Source organism: Ictalurus furcatus, chromosome 24 (assembly GCF_023375685.1).
Source record: "Ictalurus furcatus strain D&B chromosome 24, Billie_1.0, whole genome shotgun sequence".
Taxonomy (NCBI): Eukaryota; Metazoa; Chordata; class Actinopteri; order Siluriformes; family Ictaluridae; genus Ictalurus; species Ictalurus furcatus.
The window spans coordinates 6038626-6055796 of NC_071278.1; the positions used below are offsets into that span (position 1 = coordinate 6038626).

Sequence of the window (17171 nt, forward strand, 5' to 3'; positions counted from 1 at the left end):
CATAGATCAATCTTCCTTCAGGAGGAACATTTGTCAGTAGCGTGTGTGGATTGGGAACATCAGCTGGCCAACCTTGTACAACATCACTGACTGCTCGCAAATCATGTACTAGATGCCATCTCGACTTGTCTGATTTTGCAATAGGTAAAATTGGGGTGTTGCAATAGCTTGATGTTTCAATTAACACTCCTGCCTTAATCCTACAATGGTTGACTTAATACCCCGGTCGTCATCAGGACGTAATGGGTACTGATTTCTGCACGGCAAGCATATATCTCGTTTTATTCCTTTTCTACCCAGTCCGGCAGATTTTACCAGGCCCCCATTGGTGTCATCCAGAGACCATATTTCATTTCCCACCCGTTTTTCTACATCTTTTAGTAATACAGCTGTCTTAGTCTCCATCACCTGTATTTATGGCATCTGAATTTGGGTGTGGTCTTCTATCACTGTTTCCTGTGGGGTTCCTATCATGACAGTACCACAGAGAATTTTAATCAATGTTTTATCAGCAGTTTGATAAATCAAAAGATTGTCTGTAGTCTCCCACTTAGCTGTTTCTGCCTCTTTCATCATTGGTCCTAAATCTTTTGACTCCCATTCTCTGTTTACAAAAAGTGCCACATGTGGTACTGAATTTGAAACCAGAGACCAATTATTCATAAATGCACAATTTTCTCTGTGCATGGCTGCACCCTGTGCCCATATGACTATGTACTGTGACATCATAGGAACCTTCTATCCCTTTGTTCCGCTTAACCACCGTTTCTCAATTTCTAAACCACAGTCTACGTCATAGATCATTGTGCAATGGAATTCAATTTCTGTTTTTTTTGCCCCAGGGATCTGAGCCTCAATGTATGTCCCCCATTTACTTATGCATTTCTCTACATCACACACTAAATTACCCAACCAATATACATTTGCTTTTGGGTCTGAAAGAAACATTTGTGTGTTGATCCCCTTACTATCTATGTATATTCCATCCGGGGAAGACCAAATTTGGAAATTCAATTTAAAAAGTGCATCTCTGCCCAATAAATTGAAAGGAATGTGATCTGATACCAAAATCTTAACCTTTTGTGTTTTTTTTGGTTTGTAGACAAACAGGAGCTGTCATAGGAATTAGCTGCGTATATTCCGAGAATCCTGCAGTCTTAGCAAATGTACTTGACATGGGGAGGTGAGAGGCATAATTTGGACTTACAAATGTGTAAGTAGCTCCAGTGACTACCATCATGGGTGTAATTTTGCCCTCAAGATCAACCTGCAGCATAGGTTCTTGAGCAGCATCGGTTGTTATAAGTGGAAGCTGACCCTCCTCATCAGGATTCCCTGGGCACCCCTAGTTCCCTAGTACCCCTGATTGGGCCTTCCCCACGGACTGATTGGGCCTTGTGGGGTCTTAATCTAGCTACCCTTCCCTCTACCCCCGGGAGGCTGTTGCCATGTATTGGTGGGGCAGTTACGCCAGTCGTGTCCACAATCACTGCTGATGGTCCTGCTTCTCCTTTGACAGGAGCTTGAGTTTTCTTAGAAATTTTTTTTTAACTTTTCCTAGTTATCCCATGGGTCAGCCCATGATATAACTGGGACTTAATTTTTTTTTTTTTTACTTTTCACAGTTATATGAACTTATATGCCTTCACAGTCAGAAGGCAAGGCAAGTTTATTTATATTGCACAATTCATACACAGTGGCAATTCAAAGTGCTTTACAAATGCTTTGAGTGCATGTCTGAGTTCATATAGAGCACAACATCCCTTCTCTTACCTACCAAGACTGCATCCACAGCACACAACTTTTGAAGCAGTCAGCAAAAGACGGCCATTAAGGAGAACAATAGATTTAGCCCTTGTGCTGGGGATGGGTCTGGATTGGTGAGAGAAGGAATGAGGTGCTCTATGTGAAACAAGATGCAGACAGATAATAACTTGTATGGGTGAAAGTCAACAAGGAATGACCAAGCTACATCACTAATAAACTTTGAGCACATCTTTACAGGGAAAACTTCTTGTGAAATGCATCTTGTAAAATACTGAATGCAATTCAAATCATTTTAGTTATACACTCATGCACATACACAATTTATTTACAGAGGAGTATTTGCACACATTTACACATGTATTTACACATTTATAACCAAAGGAGATCTAAACCCTTTCCTATAAAAGATTTTCTTTAAGTTCTTCATTGACCCCAATGTCTCTTGTGGCCAGGAAAATAATTGTGTTCTTTTCCTCCCCATTTTGACGTGTGTATGCTCTGGGCCTCAGGTTACAACGTTTCCTTGAGTGATTGATCAACCGCCCAAAAGTCTGCTGGTTAGGATTGCACTCACGGCAAGGTGAATGTGCATCAATGCACATGGACTGTCCATTCATGTTTTCGAAAAAAAACATGTGAACACCGTCCTCCACACTCGTATATTCTTCCACTCGTGGATGAGATAAAGAATCTCTCTTCAGTCTCATCCATATCTTCTTTCTTCCGCTTCCTGATGCAGGACTTGAGTTGTGGCCGCACACATGTGTAGTACAGCTCAAACCACTGTTGGCAGAGGAAAACATTAAGTAATTACGTTCATTCATTAATAACATTAACATAAATTAATGCATCCTGCTTCTGACAGGAAATTTATTTACAACTTACAGTATCCTCCTCCTGAGAAAGGGCAAATGTGGCCACTTGTTGGGCACTTGTCTTGTGCTCCTTGACACCCACAACTGTGTATCCCGACGTAGTGGTCTTCTTGTTCAGCCACTCCGGAACCTACACACAATTAATTTTGTTAATAGCAATAACATCAGATGATTCACTATGAAATTTTAGGGAAAAAAAAAGAGAAAAACAATAGTACTCAGTCATGTGCCTCACCACACCTGGTCGTTGGAGGTGCTTCTGTATGACCAGTGCCTGGAGATAGTACATATAATCCTAGCACTCGTCGGTGGTCAACTGTTTCGCTGAGAGCAGCTTCCGATTGATGGCCAGGAAGTCTCCTTTGGCAGCCCTGAGCACAGCTGTGCAGTCACGCGTTGTCAGTTCAGCATCTTCTGTCAACCTCTCGTGCCTATGAAAAAGATCAAACATATTAACAAATCATAATATATGTGAGCAATGTGACAAATAATATGTGGTGTAATTCAGTCAAATGGGTGCAAAAAATAAACTTACCTTTTTTGGGTAATCTCCTTGCTCACTTTCTTACTTCAGCTCTTCTGCAGTAGTCCAAGGTGGTCTATGAACTCCCTACAGTCTGTATGGAGTTCCCCGTCATCAGGCCTTAGGTTGGTGTTGATCGTCTGGTAGGTGAGGAATCTGTATAGAAAGCACAAGTAAGAAGTATGTACATATATTCAAGCACAATTAAGTTCTTGTGTGCACAAGTTTTAATATGAAAAAGAAAACACCAAATTCTACCAACCTTTTCAGATTTTTCATGTAGATAAGTTGAGTCTGCTTTGAAAGCCCCGCATCAGTCAGCTCCCTGAAAAACTGCTGAGTCTTCTCCCTGTCCCTGACAAATTCCAGGGCTGGTGCCCGTGGGTCCACGTAACAAAGAAAACGTGCAACATTTTCAACCTGAAAAAAAGGACACGTTAGATAACCTTGTCATCATGACTATTTTGCAGTGTGAAAACATTTTTCTTGGATATCAAACTTTTAATAAACTCTAAAATGTTTTTATGGTAGTCCTCACCTCCTGTTTAGGGTTCTCACTTTGAAGGTCTTTCCGCAAAAATGAAAAAAAAACCCTTCAGCAATGCATGGTCGATAGAGTGCTTCTTGTAAAGCCCCTTCTTTGCCATTAGCTTTCTTACCGGGTTGGTCCACTACACACCAGGGTTACTGCAATGAGGAAAGTGTTTGGTTATAAAACTGCACATGTCTGACTCCATTATTCAAAAGAAACACAATCCGTAAAGCTATAAAAACAGATTCTCACCATTGAAAGGTCTCGCCACTGCTCTCACAGCTGCTCTTGCCACCGCTGACAGAGGAGCTCTCTGACGTTCACTGTCCAACCCTGTTGGCTGTGTGGCTCTGGAGGAGGAAGGCTCTGCCCTTGCAGTGGTAGTAGGTAGTGGTGGGGGCACACCGGTCACCACCAAAAAGCGACTCTCCAGTTCCTCAATCAGCCTTTCAAAAACAGAAAGCAAAGTTTAGATTGCCTGTAAATACATTTCAGACAGAAGGAGACCAGAAGTTTTCAAAGGACTGAAAAGATTTTCCACCAAACTGCTGATTGGGTCAGCAGAGCCCAAAATCTGACACATCCAGTCGTAATTAATCACCCTGCCTATTGCCAGAAGCACACGCATTTCCACCGTTGCCCTCTCGACTGCTTCAATGGCTTCTTCAGGATCTGTCTTCATGCAGACTCTGCGCAGATGCACTGACAGGCAATGCCAGGTCTTCTTGCGGACAGGGCAGAGAAGGTAGTTCCTTTTGAATTTACTGGAAATAGAAAAAAGACACTTCATTTAAATCTTATTCAGTGAAAAGTTTTTCCAAGCCCTAGTACACATTAAAAGGGTTTTAATTAAAAAGTACATAGAAGGGAGGATTTTTAGAGTCAATATTTTCTACAGTTGCAAGTAGACTAATGAAAATGTATCTTCACTTACAGAATGGGATCCATTACTCAGTAAAGCAGATCTATCAGGAAGATGCAGGAAGGACAGTGCTGAAAAACAGGACTAAGGAAACAAGGAAGAAAACACCAGTAACACAAGAAAATACAGTTAAGGACACAATGCTATAATAACCAAGCAAAAAAATCAAGCAAATGCAGGAGCAGAATAAGAATATGAACAAAACAGAGTGAAGTGTCTTCAATATGAGGAGCAAACTCAAAAGTCTTCACTGACGGACAGCCCTTCTGCTGAAAAAGAATTTGAGTAACAAGTGGACGGCGTTCTCATCCTATATACAGTATCTCACAAAAGTGAGTTCACCCCTCACATTTTTGTAAATATTTGATTATATCTTTTCATGTGACAACACTGAAGAAATGACACTTTGCTACAATGTAAAGTAGTGAGTGTACAGCTTGTGTAACAGTGTAAATTTGCTGTCCCCTCAAAATAACTCAACACACAGCCATTACCATCTAAACTGCTGGCAACAAAAGTGAGTATACCCCTAAGTGAAAATGTCCAAATTGGGGCCCAATTAGCCATTTTCCCTCCCCGGTGTCATGTGACTTGTTAGTGTTGCAAGGTCTCAGGTGTGAATGGGGAGCAGGTGTGTTAAATTTGGTGTCATCACTCTCAGACTTCCTCATACTGGTCCCTGGAAGTTCAACATGGCACCTCATGGCAAAGAACTCTCTGAGGATCTGAAAAAAAGAACTGTTGCTCTACATAAAGATGGCCTAGGCTCTAAGAAGATTGCCAAGACCCTGACACTGAGCTGCAGCATGGTGGCCAAGACCATACAGTGGTTTAACAGGACAGGTTCCACTCAGAACAGGCCTCGCCATGTTCGACCAAAGAAGTTGAGTGCACGTGCTCAGCGTCATATCCAGAGGTTGTGTTTGGGAAATAGACGTATGAGTGCTGCCAGCATTGCTGCAGAGGTTGAAGGGGTGGGGGGTCAGCCTGTCAGTGCTCAGACCATACGCTGCACACTGCATCAAATTGGTCTGCATGGCTTTTGTCCCAGAAGGAAGCCTCTTCTAAAGATGATGCACAAGAAAGCCCGCAAACAGTTTTCTGAAGACAAGCAGACTAAGGACATGGATTACTGGAACCATGTCCTGTGATCTGAAGAGACCAACATAAACTTATTTGGTTCAGATGGTGTCAAGCGTGTGTGGCGGCAACCAGGTGAGGAGTACAAAGACAAGTGTGTCTTGCCTACAGTCAAGCATGGTGGTGGGAGTGTCATGGTCTGGGGCTGCATGAGTGCTGCCGGCACTGGGGAGCTATAGTTCATTGAGTGAACCATGAATGCCAACTGTCAATGCCAATGTACTGTGACATACTGAAGCAGAGCATGATCCCCTCCCTTCGGCCCAAGGGTCACTGCAAGACACCCGAGCCCGGCAAGGAATGGATATCCAGGCTGTAATAATGAATGAATGTGTGTGGCGTAGACCACCCTGCAGCAGCACACATCCTGTAAGGATACCCCTTCGCGGAGGTGACCGCCCAACTGGAATGAGCTCTTATGCCCAGACCGCGCACCTCATAAGCAATAGAGATTGCTTCCACTATCCAATTAGACATGCGCTGCTTTGACACAGCATCACCTCTACTGTCGCCGCCAAAGCAGACCAGCAGCTGCTCCGACTTACGCCACTGGCTGGAGCAGTGGACGTAAGTACAGAGTGCCCTTACTGGACACAGCAGGTACATTGTTCCGGTGTAGGGAATGGAGGAGGGCAGAAAGCTTGCAACACCACAGGGTGGGCAGCCGATGTAGGCACCTTAGGAATATAATCCGGCATAGGATCCAGAGGCAAAGTCAAGGCAGGAAGGGGAAACAGAGAGCTTGCAGATCTCCTACTTGCTTGAGAGATGTCAGGGCCAGCAGAAGAGCTACCTTTAGAGTCAGAAGCTTCTCAGAGGCTGACTCTAAGGGCTCAAATGGGGCCCCTGACAGACCTTCCAGGACCACATAAAGGGCCCAGGAAATTATGTGCGGCCTGCAGATGGGCCTCAGCTGCCTGACACCACACATAAACCTCGAAGTTAGAAGATGTTGCCCTACAGAGGCTCCATCAACAGGGGTGTGGCTGGCCGAAATGGTGGCCACGTAAACCCTGATTGTAGAAGGAGCCCACCCCGCTGAGAAATGTTCTTGTAAGAACTCCAGGACTGTAGCTATGGTGCAGGTCACTGGGTCTACAGTGGATCCCTGCGGATGGGAATCTCCCAAGGAGTGCCATCTAGCAGGGATATTATGTCTGAGAACCATATTCGAGCTGGCCAATAAGGTGCTACTAGCAGCAGACATAGACTGTCTAGGCCAGGGGTGCCCACACTTTTGACTTGCGAGCTACTTTTAACATGACCACTCAAAGAGATCTACCTACACTAAAAATGCAAAACACATTTATTTATATATATATACTGAGTATACTTCAAATATATATACATACACATACAATATATGTTCATGTACCTTGCATAACTGCATGAGCCCTTATGGCACACTACAATTCAGTACATTTTTGGCCATTACCTTACTCTGGTGACTTGCACTGAATAGAATCAGCCAGGGTTGCATAGTCCGGACAGTAGCTGCTGGTAGCCAGCCTCAAGCAGGCCTCCAAATGATTATCAGTCATTGTGAAACTGTATTTGGACTTAATAATCTTCATGTGGGAAAAGCCTGACTCACATAAATAAGTAGAGCCAAATAATGCAGTCAAGGAGGTTGCACATTTCCTCATGTTTGGGTACTTTTCCCCTGTGAGTAAGTTCCAAAACTGTCCATGAGCCCTGGACTTCAGCTGAATGTCAGTCTGTAGTTTCAAAATCTCATCCTCCATTTCAGACGAGTTTTTTGATGAGACTTTTGATGTGAGTGAATCAACCTCAACATTGTCCCTAATGGGTAGCACATTAATGTAGCGACTGGCTCCAGTAAAGCAAAGTCTTGAAAGCGTCTGTCAAACTCTGGCCGACAGCTGTCAATCTGCTCCGTGTAGCGTGCAATGTTAAATTGCACACAAGCTTTCCGCTGCGTCTCCAGCTCTGACCCGAGGTTTTGGAAGTTCCCAAAATCATGGCGCTGCAGCTTTGAGGACAGAAGTTGCATTTTCCGTTTAAAGGCATTAACTGAACTGATCATATTGACCACGGTTTTGTCTTTTCCTTGCAGCTCCAAATTAAGCTCATTTAACATGTTGGTCAGATCGGTTGAAAATGCCAAGTCCAGCAGCCACTGATCATCATTGAGTTGGTGTATTCTGCATGTTTAACAGCAAAAAGAAACTCCCTTATCTCCGGACAGACCTCTCGAAATCTCTGCAGGAATTTACCCCTACTAAGCCATCTCACGTCAGTGTGTAGCAGAAGCTCAGAGTGGTCGCAGTCTGCCTTCTCCAGATGCGCACGGAACAGCTGTCTTTGAAGTGATCTAGCACGTATAGAACAGGCGATCTTTGTTGCCACATCCATGATCTCTTTCATGTTTAGCATTTTTGCGCATAAGGCTTGTTGGTGTATTATGCAGTGGTAATTAAGGATTTCAGGGAAAGCATCGTCTTCCCTGCACTTGGCAATGAATCCATTTGCGCTGCCAACCATTGCGGGCGCACCGTCCATGGTGACTGATATCAATTTGCACACTGGGAGCTGGGTTTTGTTAATGAAGTCTTTAAAAGACTGAAAAATGTCCTCTCCCCGCGTGTGTTCTTTCATGGGCAGTACTGTCAACAGCTCTTCTTTTGCAGTCATATCTGTAAACACCATCCGAATAAAAACGCACAACGGGGCTGTATCACTTACATCCGTAGACTCGTCAAATTGCAGTGAGAAACACTCGCAATCTGTGATGTCCTTCCAAAGCTGTAAAATCCTTGGTCATGACTTCACAGCGCCGTGTAACTGTACTTCTTGATAGCTGGAGAGCTTTGATTGAAGATAATATTTCGGTTTTGTTTTTAAGGTCCCGAAACAACGAGTCAGCTGCGTCTACGAATGCCTCTTTTATCATCTCTCCGTCTTGGAATGACTTCTTGTGTTTAATGATGGAGTGACACCCAGAACAATGCTTCGGTGGCTGCCTTAGCATTTGAAGTCAGTCGTGAGAAAAATGACTGCTGTCCGGACAACTGTGATTTTAGTTCCTTCACCTTCCTCTTTCTCAGCTCGCTTTTCAGAGGGAAGTCAGTGTCGTAGTTTTTATGAACAGTCCTAAAGTGCCGCTCCACATTTCCCTTTTTCGGAATAGCAATGGTAGCTTGGCAGAGCAGACAAACGCACTTCGGATATGACACCGTGGAAATTTTTTTTTTTAAAATTATCCTCCCATTCCACATGGAAGTGATAAGTCTTCGGTTTCTTGCTTGATCCTGCTACCTCACTCATTTTGTACCCTTACTTCAGTAGGAATAAATTGGAAAGTTAACTTAGTGATTTCGCTAGCTAGCCTTTAGCAGTAGCTGGCGCGTTTGATCGCACACGTGTGGTGAGAGAAAAGACGAGATCTCAGACTGGCTGCCCTGTACGTCAACGCTAACATCTATTTTTTTTTTCAATGGCGATCTACCCGCACTTGTGTTTTCTCCTTGGAGGCGAACACATGCAGTCCCGCTTGGCCAACCACGCCATATGGACTCCACCACTTGTGGATGGAGCCACCAATTCCTGGGCCTCAGCCCCTGCCTCAACAGGATGTCTGCCCCCATATTCCCAGAATGTACATTGCACTCACTGACAAACTTTCCTTCTGCCCAGAGAAGAATTAGTTGCACCTGCCTGAACAGGGGGCACGGACATAATCCTCCCTGGTGGTCAATATGAGACCACCGGTGTGTTGTCTGTAAACACATGGTGACCTCTCAATTGAGGAAGAAGGAATTTCAGTGTAGAAATATGGCCCACGTTTCTAGGCAAGAGATGGTGAGCTGGACAGCTGTCTAAGACCGTGCTCCAGCCCGTGAGGGAGGTGTCCGTCATTACCGTCTTGCGCTAAGGAGACACCCCTAGAGTGTGACCCAAGGCTAGAAACCGGGGACACTCAAATTCTCAGAGCACGTAGGCATCGCCACGTGACTCTGATTATTCTCAGTGGTTTCGTCCTTGGACGAAACCCCCAACTTCTCAGCCACCACTGAACTGTCTCCTGTGCAATAGGTCCATAAGCGCCAATAGTCTTCCAAGATCCAACTTTATCTTGTTCAGTGTTGATAGGATTGACCCTACGCATGTTGGGGATAGAAACGCCCTCATCGTAGTAGAATCCTTATAACCCCTAGAAAAGTTGTCCACTGCACTGGGGAAAGCATACTTTTCTGAGGTTCAACCTGAGCCCCAAGCTCTTAATGTGGGCGAGAGCAACATCTCGATGTTGAACTGCCAGTTCCCTGGATCATGCTAGAATTAACCAGTCGTCCAGGCAGTTTATTACACGGATGCCCCGGAGTCACAATGGAGCCAGAGTGACATCCATGCACTTTGTGAAGGTGCGAGGGGATAAAGCTAGCGATATTTTTCTGTGGAAATATGCACCTTTTTAAATCTATTGTCACAAACCAGTCCTCAAACTGAATTTGTGGAACGATAAGTTTGGGCGTCAGCAGCTTGAACCTGTATGTCTGAAGAGTACAGTTCAGATGACTCAGATCTAAAATTGGCCACATACTCCTATTTTTTGCGGACCAGGAAATAACGGCAGTAAAAACCTCCCTCCCTCAGGGAACGGGGTACATGTTCTATGGCCCATTTGTCCAAGAGGGATCTTACTTCCTGAGCTAACGTCAGGCTCTGATCTGTGCTGACTACTGTGGTGAGCACACCTCTGAACCGTGCGGGTCGAGCTATAAACTGGACCTAGTAACCCTTTTCTATGGTATACAGAACCCACAGAGACACATTTGGCAGTAGTTTCCACACTGCCACATGGTCTTTTAGTGATGTTAACAATTCCACATTCTATTGTAGGGAAAGCATCAGATTTTTGTTGCCCTGTTACAGCTCGCTGACCAGTGAACACTGAAAACTTGGGACCGCCTTGGCTAGGGGAGGCCCTACAGTAGCACTGGGGGCTAACTGCCCTAACAACCTCATGTCCCCTGATACATCCCTCCACGGCCACTCAGGACCACTCTTCTTTGCCTGCTTGGCCTTTATGACCATTCTCAGTTAAAGCCTAATAGCAGGCTGCGACTATAGTTGCCCGGTTCCCCTGGTTGTCTGCAGTGGTTGGCGGGCTGCCATACTCGCCTTCTGGGTCTCCCTCGCACTAGTGCTGGCCCAGGCTCCATTCGTGGATGCCCGGGTGAACTCGAGACAACAGGGAAGGAACTGGCTGAATGCCGCCATATGTCGAGCTCACTCAGCAGGTCTGCTTAGTAGGCCTGCAACACTGTCATTGTCTGCAGTGACCCACAAGCAAGACCACTACCGCACAGGCCTTGCCCACCGATGCTACGGTGATTTGGATGGCAAAGCTGGCCCCCTAATTGCCTGCCATCAATGGAGAGAGGTACCTCGCAAGCACCTCCTCCACATTCAGCATAGCTAAATAGCCATGCCGTTCATTCACCACAATAGCCGAATAATCCAACGTCGTGGGGTTATAAATACAGCTTATGCATGGCTTTCCCCCAGAAGCCTGATATTTTGTCATGCACTTCTGGAAGAAAGGGGAGTTTCTGCAGTATAAGGGATTTACTTTCAATGGGGAGAAAAAGGCTCATCCAGCCTTAGTAATCACTTCAAGCAGCTCTTTATATGCTGCTCTCAGTTGTTAGCACATCCTTCTGGCTCCTGTGCGTCAGAGAAGAATTATTACTATTATTTTTGTGTGTGGGGTTTTTTTCCCCCCTTTCGGCTTTCCATAGTGGAAGGAGTCGCCGCAACGCGAGCTCCAAAATCCAACGGAGAGCCGAACCCGGAAGACAGAGCAAGAGACAGAGCAGCGCTCGTCTCCGGCTCCTCTTCCGGATCCATAAGAGATCCCCCGAACCTGAGACGGCTTGCTGCCTCGACAGCGGCCAGCCCAGATCCGCGAGGCTCTGAAACCCAACTCGCTTTGGCTTCCAAGAAGAGCGCGAGTCGAGCTGCTTAATGTAGGCATTACCATGTGCAGCCCATCAAGGCCGCCATCGTGGCCTACTCCCCTAGACACTTCACCCAGAAAGTGTGCACTATTCCCCATGATGAAACGGGACCAAGCCGTAACACACTTCCTGAATTCTCTCATTCATTCCTTTTTTTTCCTTCTCTCTTTTTTTTAAAGGGATAGAAAAGTTCTGAGATTTTGAGAAAAGATAGCGAGGAAATGAAGCATCTTTTTTTTTTCTATACACAAACAACTGACATGCAGTCTTTCGCTGAAGATAATAAAGGCTGATGTCACGGTTCACAGGTGCCATATTTATATCACAGGATGCGCTTAATTGCCATGTAACCTGATCATGGCAGGCCTATAAATAGGCATGATTTTACACAAGCTTCAGATGCCAGTTGCGCGCGAGAGGCGCTCCCATAGTGTTATGCTAAACGCAACGTCAAAGTTTCCTTTGAAAGGGAACACAATAACAGAAAACACTAACAGAAAACACAATAAACACACGTTCACCTTAAGATGTCTGATACACAGCTTGTCGGTGTGAAGTTCAGTGAAAAACTGAACCTCTGAATTCTTTTCTGGAACAGAAGCATGTTCTACTGACTGACGTCACAACCAGCGTTCTGTTGCCTAGGTAACGCGACAATCGGATTCCATCAAAACACCTGTAATGTTCAGTGCTATTCAATTCAATCCAAACAGGGTGTGACTCTGAACATGGACATCAGACCACTGCTAGGTTTTACTGATAGACAGATACTGATAGATAAACGTGACTGGTGTTGAAGCAGTAGACAAACTTACACATTCAACACATGAATAAATGATCATGGATTAACAGCGGATTAAACAACAACAACATCCACAACAAAGCATGCTCTTACCTTTAGAAGATTTTCTTTATTTGTCCTGGCAGCAAATTCCCTGATAAGGATTGTAAAGTCCAATCTGTGCCGGATTTCATGTTCATTTCCCCCCAATCTCCACCGACTGATCACCAAATCATTTACATCTGAAACTAAAGACCCGAGGGGAAAACACCAGCCATGCTCTTACCATTTCTCAAATTACCATCACGACACTGTTACTTTTTATTTTTGTTACGTTTTAATGCAAATACTTAGTAAAATGTCTGGATAATAAAGATATTAATTATCATTTTATTATCCATGACAACACTTGCTAACGCTAACTCTAGTTAGCATGCTAATTCTGTTTTAGGAAAAAAAAAAAAGGAGGGAAGAAATCATTCAAATCTTATTCAGCTTTAACTAATTAACTGATAGACATAATCTTGAGAAATTTTGAGAAATCTTACCGAATGAACCTTTACCTAGCTACATTATTACATTACATTAGCTAAAACTATCATGTTTTAGCCTAGTTAATTAGATTTCCAGGCAACCAAACCATGGGACTGGGCAGCACACTAGAGGTTTTACTTGCTGATTCGGTTAGCTAATGCATTTATGATTTCTCACCACTGGGTCAGCGATTATTACCGAAAATAGTTCTGCTTAACTTTCCTTAACCTTTCCAGTTCATTCTCAATGCTAGTTCATATCACTACGGATGCAATATATTTTTGGCCACATGTTGATTCCATGGCGCTGTTCCGAGGCTTGGGTTTTGTTTTGTTTTTTTGAAGACCTACGTTTTGAATTTCCTCCGCTGCCTAGCAACCAGTTAATACCTTATCGGCTTTATTTTTTCGGCTTTCATCTCTTTTTGTTTGTTTCTTTTTTCCCCCAGACATCAGATTAGGGTTATGGTAACATTCGTCATTTTACCTGAAAAAAGCGCAATAAGGCGGCAGATAAAGTTAATTTTTTTATTCAAAAGAAAAATCGGTATATTGTGAATATAATTTGAATGGTTTGTAACTATATATGTAATGGCAATTCAGAAACATTATGATACGATTAGTCAAACACACAGTAAAATAAGGTCTTCTGGTAACAAGTGAGCAGATCAAACAATTAGATTAGATTAGGTATATTAGAGTAGATGTGTATCTTTTCAGTAGTTGTATAATTAAATGTTGGGTCATTGATCTTTTACTCTAACATGAAACCTGTGAAGTCATTAAAAAAAAATCAATTACCATATTTTTACTTTACAAAACATTATGCATAACTATATGTATATGCTTTTATATATTTATTTATGTCAACTGTTCATATCTATGGGTAATACTCAGGCTATCAGCATGAAGAAAAAAAATTTTTTTTCCTGAAGTGTCCTTCAGGAGAGGCCCATCAGGTCATTTACATCAGGACCCATCTGAAGAGGCAAGAAGGATTAAAGACAATCATTCTTTGTAAGACAAGGCAACACCTCAAAGAGATGATGTGGTCAGGAACAATACAGCCACCCGCTCCATTCAATCCACCTGAAAATGGTGTTCCTGAAGATGTCCCTCTGACACAGGCAGCAGTTGATAAGATGGTTAAAGACATCCTGGAGAAGCAGCAGGCAGCCCTGCAACAACAGCAGCAGACACCAAAACAACAAATTAGATCCTGTTTAGCTTGTGGTCAGCCAAAGTCTCGTTACCTGGGTGATGGCTCCTCGGTGCATTTTTTTTATCAGGCTGGTGATGTTAAATACTTCTACTGCTCCAGGAAAGTCTTTCAGGCATACTCTGCAGAGGGCCTGACCAACCCCAGGATGCCATTTGAAGATTTTACAGACACTCCCTCCTTTCAGCGGGAGCTGGAGGCCTCTAAGCAGAGGGGGGCAGAGAGGAAGAGGGTGATTGAAGAGAGAGGCAAGAGGAAATCATTAGTGGACCATCCTCTGGTCATCTGTGCAGGTTCTGCCACCAGCCACTAAAACAAGGACCCAATAGCCCTCATATCCACACTGGTTTCCCTGGAGTGGCAGGCAAATACATTTACTGTCCTGCTAAAGTGCTCTCCCTGTATCAGGCATAAGGAATGAATGCAGAGACGACATGGGCAGAGTTTCAGCAGTCCCCATTCTATGAGGCTGAGAGGCAGAGGTGGATTGTTGAAAAGAGAAAATAACTCTGTTGTGAAACACAGCATTTAAGGTCTGTGCATGGCATGTCTGATTCCAAGCCAAGCACAAGGTTGGATTTTGGTAAATAGTTACTAAGCCACAAACATTTACTGTGTAATACTGTTGTCCATAAATCTCTTTCTGTTTGTTCTGTGTTTTCTCTCTCACACTCTCTCGCTCTCTCGCTCTCTCTCTCTCTCCCATTGTGGTATTGTGTACAGACTTTGTATTTTGCTGGTGTATTTGTAAATATGTTTTATCTTGCTTGTATTTGTAAATGTTTTAAAACTCAGTCCTTATTTGCAATACATTTTCAATAACTTACTATAACACACTGCATATATTATTTAGAAAGTTATTTTAATTTTGAGAAACTGTGAATTTCACACACTGAAAGTGTATCAAAATAGTAAATGTTGGCAATGCCTCTTTTAAAAAGGTTACATAATTACAATATGTAATACAATAAAAATAAACTAAAACATGATCAAAACATCAAAATGTTGTGTGGTGTTTTCATTTGAAATAGGAACTACTAATGACAATGTCCCCATCAATAATGGTTTATTAATGATCATTTTTACATTTTGCTCACTGTAAAGAAATAAATCTCTTAGGAAAGGACTTTTATTTTTTTTTTTACATCATATTGGTTTAATATGTTTATAATATTTTTATTGATTTGACATTAAAAACAAGGTTTTTTAAAAATCTCTTTTTAGCCAAGGTGGGATTCGAACCACTGTTTTTACGTTGGGTTTGTCCGACCCGCCTCCTGGATTTTTTAAGTATAAATTATTTTTTGTTAAATTGTGTTTAATCAAGTTTATTGACTAGATTCAACAACCGCCCTTATACTTCCATTATCAGTGAGCTTCAAGTAAACAACATTTCCATTTTTTTCTCAGTACAGAAATTCTTTTTTATAGTCAACACACACACACACACAAAAGTCATAGCTTTTGAAACTGAACATAACTTCCAAAGACAATATATATTTTTTAATTCTCATATCCCCTTATCTTTTATTCCACTGGAAATCACTGTACAACTCCTCCTCTTCTCTAAAACATAAATCACACCAAAATGCTGCCCTGTTGTTGAGTTTGTGCTTTTTGTCCATGTCCAATAAAGAATATTTCTGTTTTACTTATTTTCTTTATTGTTTTGAATTTGTATGTCAGTTGTGTATAAAAAAAAAATAATAAATAAATAAAAAAAGTTTTTTTTATCCTTCTCACAGCTGTAGAACATGCATGCTGAAAAGTTCATTATGACCACTAGATGGCAGCAGATAATTTTCATCCAGCTCACACACTGAAGGGAATAAAATCTGGTTTTATGAGCAGTTACTACACCTACATGACAGCTCATGGACTTTAGGACTGTATTCTGATAATTAGTTAGTAGGATATATGAGTAATAAAACACTTTTATTGGAAAATAATCCACAACAGGGTGGTGTGATGAAGCAGGATTACTGTTACCACCCCAAAGCTGATCATTTTCCTTTAACAGTATGTCTCCATGGTAAATAAATTAGTTCCTGTTCTCACTTACATTATAGCAACTATACACAGTCGTTCCTCTCTCTCTCTCTCTCTCTCTCTCTCTCTCAAAAATGCTGGCCATGTTATCATTTATATGATTCAAAGCCAATCAAGGGAGGTTTGCATTAGTTAGTCATATTATGCATAGATGTACTTTATTTAACCCCCCCCCCCCTTTATTTAACCAGGAAGGTTACATTGAGATAGTACAGTCTCTTAAGTCCTGATCAAGCCAGCAACACATTTAAGTTTCACAGTAAAATTCAACAGGAATCGCAAATACTACAAGTACACACATTAAAAAAAAACAACAACAAAAAAAACATAGTCAATGTATTAAACCCTATCAATAAAAACAATTACACATTTCCTTTAAAGCAGTTTGCAAAAGACCTTTAAATATACTCAAAGAGGGAAGGATATCTAAGTTTATTACATTTGGTAATTCATTCCATACCCAAGGAGCATGAAAAGAGAAACCTGTCTTACCAAATTCTGAATGTAGCCCTGGGACTTTCAGCCGAATTCAAGTTGTAGATCTCGTGCAGTAACTTAGTTTAAAGACTAAAAGTTAAAAGATTAGAAACATAGATGGGTAGTTTACCTAAAAGTGCCTTGGCAAGGAATAAAAACATATGCAGTTTTCTCCTGTGATTTAAGGATGACCAAGCTAACAATTCATATAAAATACAATGATGAGTATGTGACGCGCACAACAAACAAAGCGTAGAGCATCATGATAGACAACATCCAGCTTTTTGAGTAAGGATGCAACTGAATGCATATATAAAAACTAGGGCTGCAACTAACGATTATTTTCATAATCGATTAGTTGGCCGATTT

At 42.5% G+C, this 17171-nt stretch overlaps 1 long non-coding RNA gene across 5 annotated transcripts; it reads right to left on the reverse strand.

The window, feature by feature from the left end:
- Positions 1-1418: 1418 nt before the first annotated feature.
- Positions 1419-13311, reverse strand: LOC128600693 (uncharacterized). 5 transcript variants are annotated; one of them, XR_008384598.1, is made up of 11 exons: positions 12639-12744; positions 12265-12419; positions 4632-4703; positions 4299-4461; positions 3950-4143; positions 3704-3852; positions 3428-3585; positions 3178-3321; positions 2883-3073; positions 2653-2772; positions 1441-2550 (listed from the first exon to the last, which is right to left on the reverse strand). It is a non-coding gene; the product is annotated as an uncharacterized LOC128600693 (long non-coding RNA). The 5 variants fall into 5 exon arrangements; XR_008384599.1 differs by lacking the exon at positions 12265-12419 and adding an exon at positions 13257-13311 and having other exon boundaries at positions 1463-2550; positions 12639-12772; XR_008384595.1 differs by lacking the exons at positions 12265-12419; positions 12639-12744 and adding an exon at positions 7195-9778 and having other exon boundaries at positions 1419-2550; positions 4632-7046.
- Positions 13312-17171: the final 3860 nt, after the last annotated feature.